This window comes from Ruditapes philippinarum, unplaced genomic scaffold (assembly GCF_026571515.1).
Source record: "Ruditapes philippinarum isolate M1 unplaced genomic scaffold, ASM2657151v2 ctg14267_1_1_1_1, whole genome shotgun sequence".
Classification (NCBI taxonomy): Eukaryota; Metazoa; Mollusca; class Bivalvia; order Venerida; family Veneridae; genus Ruditapes; species Ruditapes philippinarum.
Window position 1 is genome coordinate 2,977 of NW_026858213.1, and position 18,739 is coordinate 21,715.

The 18,739-nt window shown below is 32.3% G+C and overlaps 1 long non-coding RNA gene across 1 annotated transcript; it reads left to right on the top strand.

Annotated features, from left to right (window-relative positions):
• Positions 1 to 8,620: 8,620 nt before the first annotated feature.
• LOC132752498 (uncharacterized) lies at positions 8,621 to 14,200 on the top strand. Its single transcript, XR_009628822.1, has 4 exons — positions 8,621 to 8,823; positions 9,639 to 9,749; positions 13,701 to 13,747; positions 14,093 to 14,200. It is a non-coding gene; the product is annotated as an uncharacterized LOC132752498 (long non-coding RNA).
• Positions 14,201 to 18,739: the final 4,539 nt, after the last annotated feature.

Below are 18,739 nucleotides of genomic sequence, written 5' to 3' on the forward strand. Positions count from 1 at the left end.
AAGTGTGCCTTGATTGATTTCAATATCATATTTATTTTTCAATTATGTATGTATATATGTTTGCTAAGTTCTGTTTTATATCTGTTTTTTTTTTGTTCTTAGTAATTAGTTTCGTTTATTTTTATTTATTGCACTGTTTATTGTCAAAAATAAAAGAAATCACTGAAACAATTATTGTTCTTCTCTTCCTGCTATTTTGAATCCTCTTGTCTTCCACATAGCCTACAACAAATGAATATATTAATATATTAGACAAGGTACATACATTTTTAATATTTACATACCATCGGTATGTCTTAGGTAAGAGGACCAGTGCTTTTCGGTGATGTATTCGGAGCTAAAGTGTATCTCATGGAATGTTAATGGCTTATTGAGAAAGATAACTGACGATGAATTTATTAAATACATAAATTCGTTTGACCTAATTTTGTTAAGCGAAACATGGATTAGTAAAACACATACATACAATATAGATATCGAAGGATATAGCAGTGTTCATATTTTTGGTAATAAAAGCATAGGAACTAAGAAAGGTCGATATAGTGGAGGACTCTCAATATATTTTCGTAATAAGTTAAAAAGTAAAATATCTGTTATTGAAAAGAACAATGATGGACTTATATGGCTTAAAATTTCTCATGATGTTTTTGATTTCAATGAAGATGTATTTTTATGTAATTTGTATATTCCGCCGAAAGGCTCAAATGTATTAAATCATAAAGAAGTAGATTTTTTTGAAGAAATTTGAAAAAGGTATAGAAAAATATAGTAAATTAGGAAAAGTCTATGTAATAGGAGACTTCGATTCAAGAACGTCTGATTTAAATGATATTTTAGAGTATGATAGATACCTTGATATTAATAATGATGATGATTTAATGGTGGAAATTAGTAATATACCAATACGTATAAATCAAGATAATTGTATTAATAATAATGGAAAAAAATTAATTTCCATGTGTAAAAGTACAGGATATATCATACTTAATGGTCGAATAGACGGATATCAAGGTAAAGGTGACTTTACCTTTTGGTCAGCACGTGGACTTAGTGTAACTGGTTATTTTTTATCACATTTTTTGAATTATAGTTTTATTTCTGATTTTGATATTCTAGAATGGAATGAGTTTTCGGATCATGCACCTTTATATTTTACATTTAATAGAAAATGTCGCCTATTTAATGATCAGACATATAGCAGGGTTAAAGAAAATGTTACTGAAAACAAAATAATTTTGGATAATGATAAAGTAAAAGATTTTTTAGAACTTTTACTTACAAATAAAACTGATATAGATTCCTGCGTTGGGGATAACTATACTGTTGAAACACAGACCGAGACACTTTCAAACTATTTGTATTCAAATGCTATGAAAATATTCGGAAAGGATGTCCCTGTTTCGGATATACAAATTCGGACACATAAAAAGTCGAAATGGTTTGATGAATCATGCTTCTTGGCTAAAAAAGAATTTAAAATAGATAGGAATTTATTTCTGAGAAATAAAACTGATGAAAATAGAATAAAATTCACCAAAAGTAGAACTAAATACAAAGCATTCTCAATTTCTTTAATATTCATAAATCTTTTAAATAATCATAGAATTTATAATAGAACATGAAATAATACTGTATCATACCTAATAAATCGATTGGTAACATTAACAATAGTACAATAAAACAAAGATCTTATGTGATTGTTTGAGAAATTATATTGCTATTCGGTAAAGTATATGTAACTTCACAGGACCGGAAAGCACTCGATATATCTATTTTCCTAAATAATCGTTATAATAATCATATTATAATTATAAAAACATGTTGTCTGAAAGATTTTGATCAAATAACTCGATTGGTAACACTTTCAAACCAATAAAATAAAGTTTTCATGTATTACTTTGATAAACTATATTGCTATTCGGTAAAGTACATGTACCTTAGCAGGACCGGAAAGCACTCGATATATCTTATTTTCTTAAATAATCGTAATAATAATCATATTAAAATTATAAAAACGTGTTGTCTGAAAGATTTTGATATAATAAATCGATTGGTAACACTTTCAAACCAAAAAATAAAGTTTTCATGTATAACTTTGATAAACAATATTGCTATCCGGTAATGTACATGTATCTTAGCAGGACCGGAAAGCACTCGATATATTCATTTTCCTAAAAACTCGTAATAATTATCAATATATTTTTTATAAAAATGACTTGTCTGTAAGATTTTGATCTAATAAATCGATTGGTAACACTTTCAAACCAATAAAATAAAGTGTTCATGTATAACTTTGATAAACAATATTGCTATCCGGTAATGTACATGTATCTTAGCAGGACCGGAAAGCACTCGATATATCTATTTTCCTAAATACTCGTAATAATTATCAATATATTTTTATAAAAATGACTTGTCTGTAAGATTTTGATCTAATAAATCGATTGGTAACACTTTCAAACCGATAAATTAAAGTTTTCATATGTTTTTATGAGAAAATTGAGTGCTTTCCGGTTTTTCGGTGCTATCCGGTGCTTTCCGGTTTTTCTATGCACCCTTATTTATGGCCTTTGTTGATTAAAAAAAATCATTGAATTGTGAATATTAAAATATCTGGCAAGTTATTAGACCTTTATTCTTAAGAATAAATGTGTATGGAAATGAATGACAAGTTTTAAATTTAAGGTACCCTTTCGGGCAAAATTTTCGGGTAATTTGACCTAGTTTTCGGAGAAATTGGCCATTTTCAACTACAGCTTAAGATTAGTTCTAGCCAATTTAGAAATAAAACAATGGACAAGAAACAAAGTTTAACACCCCTGACAAGTTTTAAAAGCATTTATTTTCATGAATGTAATACTTTTAGAACCTTGCAGGTTTTTTAAAAATGCCCTACGAAAGATGCAAAATTTGGCGATTAAGCTCAATTTCACGCATATATTCTGGAGAACATAAAAACTGTCAGAATATTCAAATACATGTACCGAAATAATTGTTCTATGCTGAAGATTTATACCAATTTTCACAGCGCTTTGTTTGTAGATAAAGTTACAGGCAAGTTTTAAAAAACATGAGTAAACCGTGGTAAAATTACGCCCGTGTGATTATTACGCGACACCGGATCATAAATAGTGGTTTAAGTTGAGTCGAGCCCAACACTCAGTGTTGCTCTTGATATACTTATATAAAAAATGGCCAAATTATTATATGGACAACATAGATATCTTTAAACGGCACTTTACCAAGATTCTCTGAACCAGTGGCTAGGATCGATGGTGGTGTTTGGACGCTACCTTCAAATTACTGTTATTAGGAAAGTATAACACAAGACTTTATAAATTTAACACTGGGATTTATTTAAATATCAATCATAGAATTCATTTATCAATAGGTTAAATGAGATTATATTTAGAATCTAAATCTACCAATAATGACTATTCATTGAAAAAGAATTTTTAAGTATTTAATATATTTAAAGTTTATCCTAAATTCATAAATCATTTAGATTTAAATAAAGTCAAAACAATAAAGTTTTGAAAGGGTGTCAAAGTTCTATGACTTTGAAGTGAAATGCCCTGTCGGCCAGTTCCCAAGACAAGTGATATTGAAATTCACCCGGTATTTCTACACATTTGGTAGTCATGACAATGATAACTATAAGATAGATTGGTCAAAATAACTCATACCTTATCGAATGATTTCAACTGAACAACGTTTACTAAAATGCAGCCCTTATTACATTCCTCCTTCCTTAAAAACAAGAAATCCTGTATAATTTGAAAAGTAATTAAATTTTTCATAAATGCAAGAATCCCGCTTACTTAAGAAACTATCAAATTTTGAAACAAAAATTTAACTTGGAAAAATGTTAGAATAAAAACTACAAAAGTATGTCTATCATAAATATACATTTATGTCAAAACACAAATGTCAACATATGCAAAAAAGTAATATCACGTACAATAAACATAATAAGTCCGTCAAACTAAACATCACACTATTTTAATGTTTTTATTATTATATATTCACTGTAGATCATGCTAGTTAATTAAATGTTTTTTTCTGTAGACCATTCAGGAATCGAACAGGTATTACATCGTAGCTGACGGAATATGGATGTCCACGATGTTCCACAAATGCAAGCATACAGGGTTTGTGTGGGATAATCAGTCTGAGTTACATATGCAAGAATTGTATAATAATCAATGACAATCCTTCAGATGTACCATGTTGAAAGTATACTTAAACAGAATAAATATAAGTATTTTAATTGTATTCTATTCACTTTCAATAAGATTATAGCACAATGATTTATAAAACTGGTAACAAAATCAATTATGTTTCTGTGTATCAACACATTATTCAATGCAAACAACTGTGCATTTCATTAATTAAAGTAAAATGCTGTATATCATATTCATCTCCTATTACCAGTACAAAGGAGAAAGTACGTACTAGATAAAGCTTTAAAAGACTACTTAACTTAAACCTTGTATTTTTCCTTACAATCCATTCTGTAAATGTAATATATATAAATTTATCCTGTTAAAGTGATATTTTATTCTTTAAAGCCAGGTCATCAGTTCTTGCATATTTATTTTTGTCTGAATATGCAATTGATTGGTTCTCTCAAAGATTAAATAAGATTGATCTAATAACCCCACGGATTTTGTTTCATTTGTTACATTATCTTCTTTATCTACAAACCAGTACTTGTGCGTTGGACTAAACACACTCCTGTTTTTTACGATTTACGTTGTTAAGTATGATTCTTTCCTGGGAAGTAAATCGGTGAACTGTACCATTGTACATATTCTAGAGTTGAACTCTTACTTTTCCTAATCTTGTTTTTAGCATACGTTTGTGTATTTGAAGACTTGCATTATAATTCTCAAAGAAATCAATGCTTAATATGCCGATTTTCTCTACAACAAATTCAAAAGAGAAAGAATATGCTCTATTTCAAAGTTTAATTAATACACATTTCCCAGCAATTTGTAATTTTGCTCCATTAGCAGTAGATAATTGATATTAGTAAAGACTTAATTGGGTTTATTTTGAAGCCTGTTATGGCATGTGAACTTGACAATATAGAAACAGGGCTTCCAGTATCACTTCATGTGAGCCTAAATCTGCTTTGACATGATAACAAGAAGTTTTGTCAACATTTTTAAGTTCTGAAATTAATTCACTTTTCTAAGAGTTTTGTCTGATTATGTTTTGCTCTGAAGAGACAGATGTTTGACAACTTTCAGTTTTGATAGATAAGGGCCTACTTTCACTTTCGTTTTGAGAACGATATACTTTATGACCCTTAACTTCCGCTTTGGAGTGCCTCGCAGTTACTTGTAATAGGCTTTTGGTCATTTACAGTTTCATTTGAAGGGGGTGTAATAACAATTTCTAGAATAGACTGCTTATTAGGTTTGTTTTGATGATTCAAGATTGAACTATATGTCATTTCAGGCAAAGTTATTATCTCCCTTAGCTTGAAATGAATTACGAATAATTGTACTAGGTTCACTTAATGTGTGTTTCTATAGGCCTAAAAATTGACTACAGACTGACGTTTTGGCCTCAACCTCAGTCTGACCTAGTTTCCCTGAATCAAAGGTTTTTCTTGGCATAACAACGGCTCTTAATGCGACCTTTTTAATGACACTCGGTACACTGTATGTCTTTAAAATTAGGTTTCTATTAAGAATTTCCCTGTGTCATATTTTGTTGATATCTAGATTGGAAGTTATAATTGGTCTTTGTAGTAGAACCATATTTAAGATTTACACCTTGGTTGTGGGGGTACGCGTTACTACAGTTATGCATAGTGCGTCTCACTGAAGGCCTATCATTACTAGAGTTTGGGTAAAATCTTGAGGAGTTATTTGCTCTTTACTGAATTCCATATGTTTTCTTGTCATTTCTTGAAATTTTTGCTCGAACTTTTGATCAAAAAGAGAAAACATCATTTGCTTTTATTCGTCTAAACTACACTCAGTTTTTGTATTTTCTGATCGCAGATCAGTAAATTCAATGCTGACATTCAATCTCTGGCACAGAGATTTCACGACAAACCTAACAACATGCAGTTCTCAAAACAGCTTAAAACTAGCGATGTAAAAGAAAGAAATATTAGCGTTGGCTTATAGAATTGTCGATAAATGCACAATCACAAATTACGCGGATGAATATCATTTTAATCACTGAAAATGCTATTTTTAGCGATATCGATTACCGAATACTTCAAAGAGTAGTAAACAAATAAATCTGACTGTCGAGTACTGGAATATATATATACATGTCGGACTGTTTTGGCGAAAAGATTTTCGCTAAATCATTTACATCATCGTCGAGGCAACTATTTTTTAAGTTTCTTTTTAAGGAAGTAGCCACGATATGCAAGGATAAAGTGTGGCTGTCATAAAAAAGAACATAAATGATTTTTTGATGCAACTTTAGTCATGCAAATTTCCGTATGTTCAAAATCAAACTGTTATAGTAAAAAATATAAATGTAGTCGCTGCATCTCGGTGCCCTGTAAGATGAATTATAGTATATAAAATAAACTTATACAGGAAAATACATACGAATATACAGTACGTTTAGATTGCAAAGGTCAGAAAATACCACAGAGCTTGCAGCCCTTTGATTAAATTTGTAGGTCTAAGGGACGCAACTGATGACGAAATAACATTCAATGGACGATGATATGTATATAAGATTGATTGGTCAAAAATAACTCATAACAAGTTCTAAACTAATCGAATGATTTGAATCAATTCGACCAATGAAAAATATAGAATTAAACATAAAGTACCCATCAAATTAACTCTAACAAATAAGGTAAGGAAAATAAGCTAAAAGGGCAATAAAAACTGAAAAACGTTTACTAAAATGCAGCCCTATTACATTAGAAAGTGTAACAACTGAAATTCTGTTGAACCTTAATTTGTAATGTCTGGCTCAATTACACAACTTCTCAGCACATTTCACCCTATACTTTGGCAAGAATTTAAACAAAAAAATTGTAGTGGTCAAATAATTTGTTACAAAAATTAAACATGAAAATGAGATAAAAAGTACTTGCTAGTATTTAAAAAATATTAGTTCAATTCACAAAAATTGACATAAATCTGATGTAAAATTTAAATAATGTTATGTTTAGAAATAATCTGTACGTCTTATTTATCTATTTACCCACGGCAGCTATTACTATGAGTAAGACAGGAGGCTCGGCGTACAGTAATTAAAAGGGGCATAACACTGTAAATGGTAACTAAGAGTTATATGGGACATAAGTGTGTGGAGCTTCAACTGTTTTTGGTGATTATAACCAACTTACAAGTAAAAACTTAACTGATGCTGACGCCAAGGTGAGCACAATGCTCTTCCTATTCTTTGAAATTATTAAGAGATTAATACACGGCAGAGTAGGGCCGGAAGGTGATAATCGGCCCGCAAAATGAATAATGGCCCCGAGGGCTTCAACCGAGGGCATTATTCATTTCAGGGCCGATTATCACCTTCTTGCACACCGATGACGTGTATTAATGTCTTTAATACACTTGGTAGATCTAATAGTAACTTTTTTCTAAAACAAATACTTTGATATTTCTTTCGTTGAAATTCCTGTCTGTATACTTATACTGACTGTACTGTTACTTCTACAGAGTTGTTTACTTTTTATGTGTACAAAGTACACTAGAATCTAGAAGCAAGTATTATTTTCTTTCTTTTTTTCGGAATGAATTTGTCGTATTATTTATTTAAATTAAATAGTTAAAAAACTGTGTTCACAATCTTGAAAGCGATTCATGCTAAAAACCTACTTTCACTTTTACAGTTAACTGTTTGATGACGTAAAATCTGACGTCATTGTTAGTTTGTGCACGTGTATTAGTTCTGCGGGCTGATAACTAGTTCTCGGCCACATGACACTTCATAATCAGTTGAAATCATGGGCAATTTTGTTACTATATATAGTAACAAGTGTATTAAATTATAGTTTATATAGCAGACCGCATTCATTAAACATAAGTTTAAATTATGAAATAAAAGTCACGACAAAGATCTAATTAAAGAATATAAGTAAAAGCAAAACTATTTGAAGGGTATCAAACATGAGTCAAACACGAAAAAATATACATGTACTGAGATTTTAAGAAATACAAAAAGATTCAAGTAATAATTTTCATGTTATGTGCGATAAATGATTGATTTTGCAGTACTTATCAACATATTTCTACCTTTTTTTTGGGGGGGGGGGGGGGGGTAATTTACTGGTTGCAAGTCCTATTTGTTATATGTAAATTACTTTCTTTGTCCACATTACAATTTTTTTACTATTTAATATATTTTCAATGTTAAATGAATTTGAATTTTCACTTTGCAAACTTATTACTGATGACACAATTTGTAAATAATGCAATATACATGTATAATAAAATTAATATACATGTCCTACCTACCTAGCATACGTACATTATGTTATAATCAAAATATTATATGTGAGGTCAGATTACAGAAATTTTTAACGTACGCTTGTCATATATGATGAACATACTGTGATCATCTACATAGCAGAGCCATATAATTATAATTTTGACTGGGGTGTACGGAAAGGTGCAGTTTTGTGCCACATGTTGTTTAATGTATTATATAGGTGATGGATACAGCTGTTGCTGCTAAGCCACATATGGGCGGGAGCATAATGGTGAAACAGGTTTTGGAAGTCCAACAAGTATCTACTATATAAGTAAATGGTTTCTATTCGATCTACACATTTGAATATAAGCAATATTCAGTTGACGATCGTTCAGATTACATGTAGGTACTTTTCAATTTTTGTAAAACATACTAGTATGAACGTTGGAGCATTTTTCTTACTTTACATTAAATGAAATACTTTATGAGAAATATAAATTTCAGAAAATTTCTAATATAGAACGTAAATTGTTGATGCATGTTTATGCATTTATTTGCGTTTGTTGTGGGATAGAATTTTTTAACTCAAATATGCTCTGCTCTTTCCGATTCACAAATGTATAACATAGAGGATATTTGTTTGTTTTGCATGCAAGATTGAAATATAATTTCACTGAGTCAACACGAGATGCAGTATTTTCACGAGTGGCGTAGCCACGAGTAAAAATAGAATAGCTGGTGTAAACGAATGAAATATTTTCCAATCTTATATGTAAAACAAATAAATTTTCTTTTTATTTCATGCCTTTTAAGTGATTTTAAGTATTTTTTTAACTGCTTTTGCCGCGTAACGTCGGGCATTCTCCTTTGTGACGTCATATCATCAATTTTGAAATATAGTTCTGTTACAGTTCTCTAATTTTGTTACATTTTTAACATGATGTATGATGACATCGACTTTCTTTTCCTAAAGAAGCAAAATTTACGTTCGACGGCTTTTATTTCTGCCTGTTATTACATTTATTATTTACATTACATTTAGTTATGATTTTCTACTTTTATAAATTTCACTAGTGATTTATCATAATATAATCATCTGATATATTACAATAAAACACTGGAGAGCATGAAATAAAACTCCTTAAACAACAAATACTTTCATTTTTTTACAAAATTGACATATTTTCTTCACACATTTTATTTTTCTATAAATTCAGTAATACCTTTGAGATAAAGATGGTACGTTTAACACTCGTATTGTTGTTTGTTGTTGCTGTTGCTTTTGTTGTTGCTGATGAGGATGAAGACAATTCCTGCACCGAACTTAAGTAAGTAAATGCATTATAAATTTGGCTAGTGGTCAAAATATATCCACTCAAGAAGCGGATGGTGAACACTGTTCAATCGGACATGTAATTTTAGTTTCGTATGATTACGCCCCATGGTGGACAATGCATTGTAGGAGCACATTTTTCTCGGAGCACATTTGTCTCACGAGGTGTGACCGATGTGCTCGGAAAAATTCATGTTTGCGACAAATTGGAAATGAGACAGGTGTGTTCGACACACAATAGAAAGGACACTCGAAGTATATTTGTCTCCCATTCTTCAATAAAATTCTAAAAAGGTAATAATTATGCCCGTCCGTATACAAGCTTCCAACCAATGTTCTGTGTATTCTATATTTCTAATACCGTTTTAGGTCACTTCCGGTCAATCAAAAACTGCCTGCCACTGCACGATAGTCAAATATTAACTTAAAGAATATCTTTGTTCTGCATGTCACAATGAAAATTTCTACCACAACCCAAACACATATGCAGCGAGTTCATTCTTATCGTTATTTATTGTGACACGTTTCTTTCCGATGCTTAAATGATTTAAGAAATATTCTAAGCAACTAGGTAGTATCTACGGTGACATAAAGGGGACATATGAATTTCTATTAGGTGCGCACGCGATAGTTATTACGTGGCCATGCGATACTATTACGTGCGCATGCGGATAGGTATTCCGCATTTGGACCCTGAACAGGCTTCCTAACATTAATGGTTCGACGCCTCTCGAAGCGAGTGTTGAACCTACAGCGTTTAGGGGCAAGTTGTTTTTTGAAATCACTCGGTCACGGAGGCCCCTAAATGATGTAAGGAAGAAAATGAGAAGAACATTCCACACGTATTTTGTTTTGTTTTTTAAAAATATTGCCATTTTCCGAGAATTGCTGATTGAAAAAGCACTTACAACGTGCATCAGTTCCTAAAAGAATCCGGGTGATGCCATAATCATGGAACATTAGGCCTCGCAGAATCGGGCGAGACGGACATTCAGACGAAGCACAAAGGCAGGCACGATATTGTAACACGAGATCTCGCAATATCGAAGTATCCTTACCACAATATTTCACGGTAGAATATCGTGCCTCGCTTCATGTTTTGCCGGAATCTCGCTTTTCGTGTCTTTCGGTAAAATATCGCGCATCGCTTCGTGTAAACTTGTGCTTCTCAAAGGCCTGGTAATGGTAAAGGAAACAGTGCCGGAGCCATCTGGCATTGGACAGGTTATTGGACACTTTTTTTTATCTGCATGGAACAGACGTCTAAATTTAAGCTGTTTTCTGTTTCAATTTCATCATGAATATGTTTTTGACATTTTGGTAGAAAAATGCGAGCAAAGGTTGTATCTGATGAAATGAGTTTTAATTTTAGTATTGGTGGTTCTCCCACGTCACAGCAGTGTGATTTTTTTAAGTGATTTTACTGTTACAAATGTGACGCTAGAACTGTTTCTTAGAAGATATAGAGAATATATGTTTAGTTCAGTGTAAGATCGGAATATATTTCACCGAGTGAGCACCAAAAGGTATATTTCACGAGGGAATACTATTTAGCGGTTTATGGTCACGAAGGATTTTCTTGTCTCGCGTCGACGTACAAGATGGGAAACGAGACGCGAGATGCGAAACGAGCCACGATATTGTATTGTTTAAATTATATCGATTGATTACGGTGTTCCGTTTGGACATAAGTAACAGATTGTCTCCCTGAACCGCTATGCACGATGGTACACTGATGAAAGAGCAATACTACGATGGTACATCAAGTTTTCATCATCGTACCATCGCGCTTTCACCACTGTATCGTCGTGAACGGGGTGTACGCCTTCAGGTTCAGCCAGTCAAATTTCTTGAATAAGAGATATTATAATTAATTGTTCCACTGTAGGTTTTAAGATATCATAAACCTATTGATGATTACACTTGACTTGAGGTAAAACGGCGAACCTCGATTCTAAAAAATATTATACCGACAAATAATTCATAATCAAAGGGCTGCAAGCTCTGTGGTATTTTCTGATCTTTGCAATCTAAATCATACTGACTATCTGTATGTATTTTCCTATATAAGTTTATTCTATATACTATAATTCATCTTACGCAGCGACTGCGTTAAGATTTTTTTTCTATAACAGTTTGAGATTGGTACATATGGAATTTTGCATGACTAGAGTTGCATCAAAAAATTATTTACAACCACACTTTATCCTTGCATATCGTGGCTACTTCCTTAAAAAAGACACCTCCTCGACTAGGTTTTGAACCTTAGGCCTCTCACACCCTAAACGAGCGCGATACCCCTGCACCACGGTGAAGTAATACGTAATATGTGGCCTGAATAAAAACAAATAGATTGTAATTTCTAAATTGAGAATTTCCATTTCGTGTTTGTAATCCTTATCAATTTTCGAGGTATTTTGTTCACGATAAACCTGTTTAACACTGATAAAAATAATTTAGCGAAAATCTTCTCGCCAAAACAGTCCGACATGTATATATTCCACTACTCGGCAGTCAGATTTATTTGTGTACTACGCCCTGGAGTATTCAGTAATCAACATAGCTAAAATAGCATTTTCATTGATTAAAATGATATTCATCCGCGAAATTTGTGATTGTAACCTCATATTTCTATTGACTAATCTGAACTTTCAATGCACTGTAATTCGTTAAATGCCTACATTAAAAATTATTTTGTCTTTTAAATTGCTGGTTTTTAAGTAGTTTTGAGTGAGAACTACTTTGCGTTGTTAGGTCTGTTAGGAAATTTTGTGTTAGACCGTGGATGTTAGCTATGTATTTACTGATCTTGCGATCAGAAAATACAAAAATGACACGAGGCAATTGTGCTTTCTTGTCCCTTAAAACACATGAGACAAATGTGCTTTCTTGTCCCTTAAAAACTTGATCGGAGCACATTTGTCACACGAGTTTTTTGGGGCATACATTTGAAGTCCCATTTGTCTCATATGGGACAAATGCGACCGCATCGGTCTTACGTAAGACAAATGTGCCCCCCCCCCCCCGAGTCAAATGTGCGCCTACAATGTATGCTACTTAATGCCATAAAGATTGGGGGTATAAAGCTATACCTGGCGAATTATTCTAAAGTAAATCATGTCATTGAAGCTATATCTTTGAAAAAAGTCTCATTTAAGAAAAGCAGAAAGAGTTAAGTAAGAATACAAAGTATAATTTTCCCACAGCTTATACAGTAGGTTAAGCGATGATGATCTAAATTTGAATTTCATATCCAGATCATTCGTTCATATTTCTATATTCGATACGAGTGATTATACCTTGTGGATACTGACCGCCCAGTAAAGAGACATATATAGATACATAGGAGAAAACAGATGTTTTGTTTGTTTGTTTGTTTCATTTTACACCTTTTTCCAACAGTATTTCAGTCATATAGGCGGGTAGTTTCCTAACCATCTAAAGTAAATCATGTCCTTGAAGCTATATCTTTGAAAAAAGTCTCATTTAAGAAAAGCAGAAAGAGTTAAGTAAGAATACAAAGTATAATTTTCCCACAGCTTATACAGTAGGTTAAGCGATGATGATCTAAATTTGAATTTCATATCCAGATCATTCGTTCATATTTCTATATTCGATACGAGTGATTATATCTTGTGGATACTGACCGCCCGGTAAAGAGACATATATAGATACATAGGAGAAAACAGATGTTTTGTTTGTTTGTTTGTTTCATTTTACACCTTTTTCCAACAGTATTTCAGTCATATAGGCGGGTAGTTTCCTAACCATCGTTCTTGGAGAGTTACACCAGTACTAGACTACCTTCCTCCGCGCTAAACTACCAAAGCATCTCCCGGGGATCGAACCCACGGCAGAGAGGTAACTGGAGAGAACAGAATTGTTATTCATAAATAAGATCTATTAAATATCACCATGCATAATTATGCCATATTTTATTTTGCAGAGATTGCCCTTGTGGAAGTATTTGCATTGATGGTGCATGCACAGAGGGTACGTACGTTTTATCATATTGCACACAATATTAGAAAATTAAAAAAATAAATATATAACGCAATATAAAATTATAATAATCTGTAAATAAGTAATTATTACATATTTTCATTAGAAAATGATATAAAGATAGCTTATGAATAGCGATATTTAAAATGACAATTTTAATGTGTAAATATGTCAAAATTAAAGACCGTTGCATATGTGCACGACAGGATAACAGTAACATTATTAAAATGTTTGTTAATTAAGAACTTTTCTATATCTGCTAAAATCATTAGTTTCATGTTGAAGAATTATTCTACAGTAACATTTCACTAAACTAAAAATGTTTGCTGATTTTAGGTTGCATGTTGTACGACAAATTTATGCCGGCGGGTTCCGAGTCAGAGGTGTACGGCAGAAAAATGTCATTGTGGTGATACTCCCGACGAGAAAGGAATGTTGCTAGAGGTAATATCACAACTATAATTATATGTGTAGTTTCCTCTGTTTACAACAAATTGTTTTTTGTGCAATATTCTTCTTATTCCTCCATCATCTGTGGGCACATCTGTGGGTCTGTTTATTTCTCATTAGATGCTCTCGTTTAAGTGTGACAGCTACCGCTTAGATTATACATTAACATCTTTGACAAACAATCATTGAAATACTTAAATATCACATTTAAATTATCTCTAGATGCCACTTAGTTCGTTAAATATTTGAGATTTTGATATGATATGGTGTATTCAAGATTTTATTTGTATTTTTTCTCTGTATAGTGTGCAGAAAAATGTAGAGTTTGTAGGCGCTCCTGAAGGCGTCGCTGAATGGGAGAACAACCCTGCTTGTGAAGTGACCGCCGAGGAGGCCCCGGCTGATGCAGCCACCGAAGCACCCGCTGCTTAAATCATTTTGACGTTCATTTAACACAAAGTTCACGACCGCATGTCATGTCAACTTTCATTTGCATCACATAATTATTATGAAATAAATTATGTTTACTTTACGTGAAAACACTTTGCTTTATTTTCAAGAAAAAAATATTTGACCATAAAAATTAGCACAATTCCTACATATTTTAATACAACAATGACTGAAAAGGGTATAGTTTTGGTTTATGTTACTGTTATGCCCCACGGCCCTCACTTCCTGGGAAGATTAACTGCAATATGGGCCGGTCGTCATACGCGAGATGTTTATTTAGGAAATAGATATCAATTATGAGTGCATTGTTGTAGAATAATGCACGGTTTGAGTTCAAATGCGTAGTAATATAATCACGAAGGCCGACAGGCCTGAGTGATTAATTACAAAGCATTTGAACGAAAAACGTGCATTATTATACAATAATGCAATTATTATACAAAAACGTGCATTATTATACAATAATGCACGAAGAATTAATATCTATTTCCATTCTAACACGTCAAGAAAAATAAAGTTGGACTTTATGTTTGGTGGTTAAATTTGTTTTCGCCTCAGAGTTTCCAATAGAAACGTTCTTTAACGGATATTCCAGTAAGTTGAAAAAACTACCGTGTGTAGAAACATTTTGAGAATAACGGATTTTGAAAATGTTGATAAAACTTTGTTTGTTTATTTTATTTCACTCTAAAATTTTTCAAGCGAAAAAAAATTACTAGAAGTTAAATAAATGTAAAACTTAACTCGTTTGCGACATTAAAATAGGGTACTTGATTTGATTGTTTTGCACGTGCTGTTTGGCGCTACATTGTGACGTCACGTAAACAACACTTTAAACGTCTGTACAGCGTTAACGACTGAATTAAAGATATTGGTGTTCGGATTCATTTCCTTAGTTAGACCATTTTCTTTTATTCTAGATAGTTTTTACAACAAAATTCGACACAAAATTGTTTTAATGTATCAGATTTTTCAAACGAAATGGCGCCCTCAATCTGAAAAAACACAGGGAGATAATAAGAACGGCGAGTGCATTGTTGTAGAATAATGCACGCTTCCGGCCTTCTTTGTCTATATAGGAAAATTTCCGATAGTGTTAGAATCATCCCTTTGGCATTGAAATTAGCCTTGTTTGTTTGGGTTTAACGTCACAACGACACAGTATAGGTCATTCGGCGACGATCCAGCTTTACTGGTGGAGGAAGACCTCAGGTGCCCTTCCGTGCATTATTTCAGGCACGAACGGGCACCGGAAAAGAACCACTGACGTTCCGTAAGCTAGCTGGATAGCTTCCTCACATGAAATAATCCGAAGTCCCTGTTGGGATTTGAACCTACAGCGGTGAGGGGCAAGTAGTTTGAAGTCAACGTTCTTAACCATTCGGCCACGGACGCACCGAAATTAGCCTTGAACCTAACACTTAATCACTGAATATTAAAAAGGTATATAAAATACAGAAAGGTAAAGAATTACAAGAACAAAGAGGAGCACAAATATTAAATAGAACAAATATATCACTATACATTACGTAAACAGATTATTTAAAAAATTTACTCGTTTCCACATTGATCTACATCCTTAGTTCACACAATACATGTAGTTGTTTAGGCATTGGATCATATTACTTCTTAAGATTTCCTTCATATTCTTAAAGAAGTCTGTTTATTATGTGTTATAATGTTAACTTTGGAATCAAGAAAATAAAATTTTAGTTACTATAGCAACTGTGTCTGTGTGATTAAAAAAAACGATCATGCTATCTGAAGACCACTAGAGTCATAACATTCTATGACAAGGATTATCCATATTTCAGCAGTGTGACCTAGTTTTTGACACATATTCAACTTGACCTAGAAATAGAGTGTTAACAAGGTTTTTCTATTTTTAGCTACTGTGACCTAGTTTTTCATCCGAGATGACCCATGTTCGAACTCATCCAAGCTATCACCTAGACAAGCATCCTGACAAAGTTTGATGCAAAAATGTGACCACTAGAAAGTTAACAAGGTTTTTCTATTTTCATCTCCTGTGACCTAGTTTTTCATCCGAGATGACCCATGTTCGAACTCATCCGGACAATTACCTAGACATGCATCCTGGCCAAGTTTGATGACAATTCAGCCATTCTCCTATAATTGAAGCATTTTTGTTACTTAAATACATTGTTACGGAACATATATTAACCATCGGAATTACTTTGGAGGTATTGTTTACTCGTACTAACATTTTTAATTAAACAATACAAAAGAATATGCATTGTTAAGTTGAAGACCAATGGTTACCTTTAGCAAAAATATTTTATGCCATATCTTCTTCTAAAACTTGTATACTTTGTATTTGAAAAGCTTGTATAAGCAAATATTTTCGTAACTAAAGATTGACACTGTTTCGATATAATGCACAAACAAAAACTGCCATAAAATATATCGAATTATATCTAAAATAGAAGCAGAAAACAAGTAAAGCATAACTTTAATCGGTGTAACGTTACCAAACAGATTTCGCTTCACAAATGTTCATCAAACAGTCCTTACGATCTTTTACGGAACATAGGTGAATAATTATAAAACATAGGATTTAGAACTCAATATTTTCACTCTTAAAATAACTTAAACAATGTAAATGTGGTATCATGACAAACAACATCAATCATAAAGCACTGTATCAATTAAAGATCACAACAACAGTTTAATTTAGTGAGAAGTGCAGGAAAAGATATCTGTAACGGAACATATGTTATGGAAAATAAAATATTATGTTTTTCCACTGAAAATGAACAAGAATTCTTTTTTTTTTTACTTTTATTAGCTTTATTTCTGCCTTCTTTACACAAATTTGTTGTATTGTTATAATGTTTCATGTAGTTCTCTCTACATTTTCTTCACCAGTGCTCTTTCTTTTTTGAGTGGGAACATAGTTTTTTCTGCTTTCTTTCTCTATTAAGTGATTTACTGTTTTCCCCTCTCTGCTTTTGTTTTTTGTATTTCTTCATTTAAAAGCACCATTCTAAAATAAAAAAAAAATGTTGCAATTATTATAAACTTATCAATCTTGATACATGAACATCATTAAAATTATTATTTTTACCATGATTATTATTAATATAACAATTATCATAACTAGAACTTTCACTAAATGTGATTAATACCCCCGCAAGACTGCTTCGGAAATGAGAAGGTTACTAGTAACAGAATACCTTGTAAAAGAATTTGAATAGAGTTATGGTTGTCGGCAATTTAAGATAGTTGTGGTTCTTGTACGTTGCATTTCCTTTCACTTTGGTTTACCATTGATGAAGTTTTATTGAATTACTCTGTAATAAGTCCAGAAAGAGTTATGATTCTTGAGAACTGCTCTTTCTCTCAATTTGCTTGGCCATTGCATGAAGTTTTATTGAATTCCAACAAGTGGTTTTCAAGTTATGCTCCGGACGGAAAAATAACAAAGAGCAATAACTCTATAATTACTTTACATGGAGTTATGGTTCTTGTGCACTGCACTTCCTCTTATTGTGCTTTACCATTGTATGAAGTTTTTTTGAATTCAAACCAGTAGTTTCCAAATTATGTTTTGGACAAGGAAAAAGTAACAAAGGGCAATAACTCTGTAATAAAAATGGAGTTATGGATCTTGTGCACTGAATTTCCTCTCAAAGTGCCTGACCATTGTATGAAGTTGTATTGAATTCCAACTAGTGGTTTTAACGTTATGCTGACCGGACAATAAAAAAGCAATGGAAAAGTAACAAAGGGCAATAACTCTATAATTACTTTAGATAGAGTTATGGTTATTGTGCACTGCACTTCCTCTTATTGTCCTTGACAATTGTATGAAGTTTTATTGAATTCCAACAAGTGGTTTTCAAGTTATGCTCTGGACAAGGAAAAGTAACAAAGGGCAATAACTATGTAATTAGTCAAAATGTAGTTATGTTTCTTGTGCACCGCACTTCCTTTCAATGTGCTTGACCATTGTATGAAGTTGTATTGAATTCCAACTAGTGGTTTTCAAGTAATGCTCCGGACAAGCAAAAAGCAATGGAAAAGTAACAAAGGGCAATAACTATGTAATTATTTTAGATA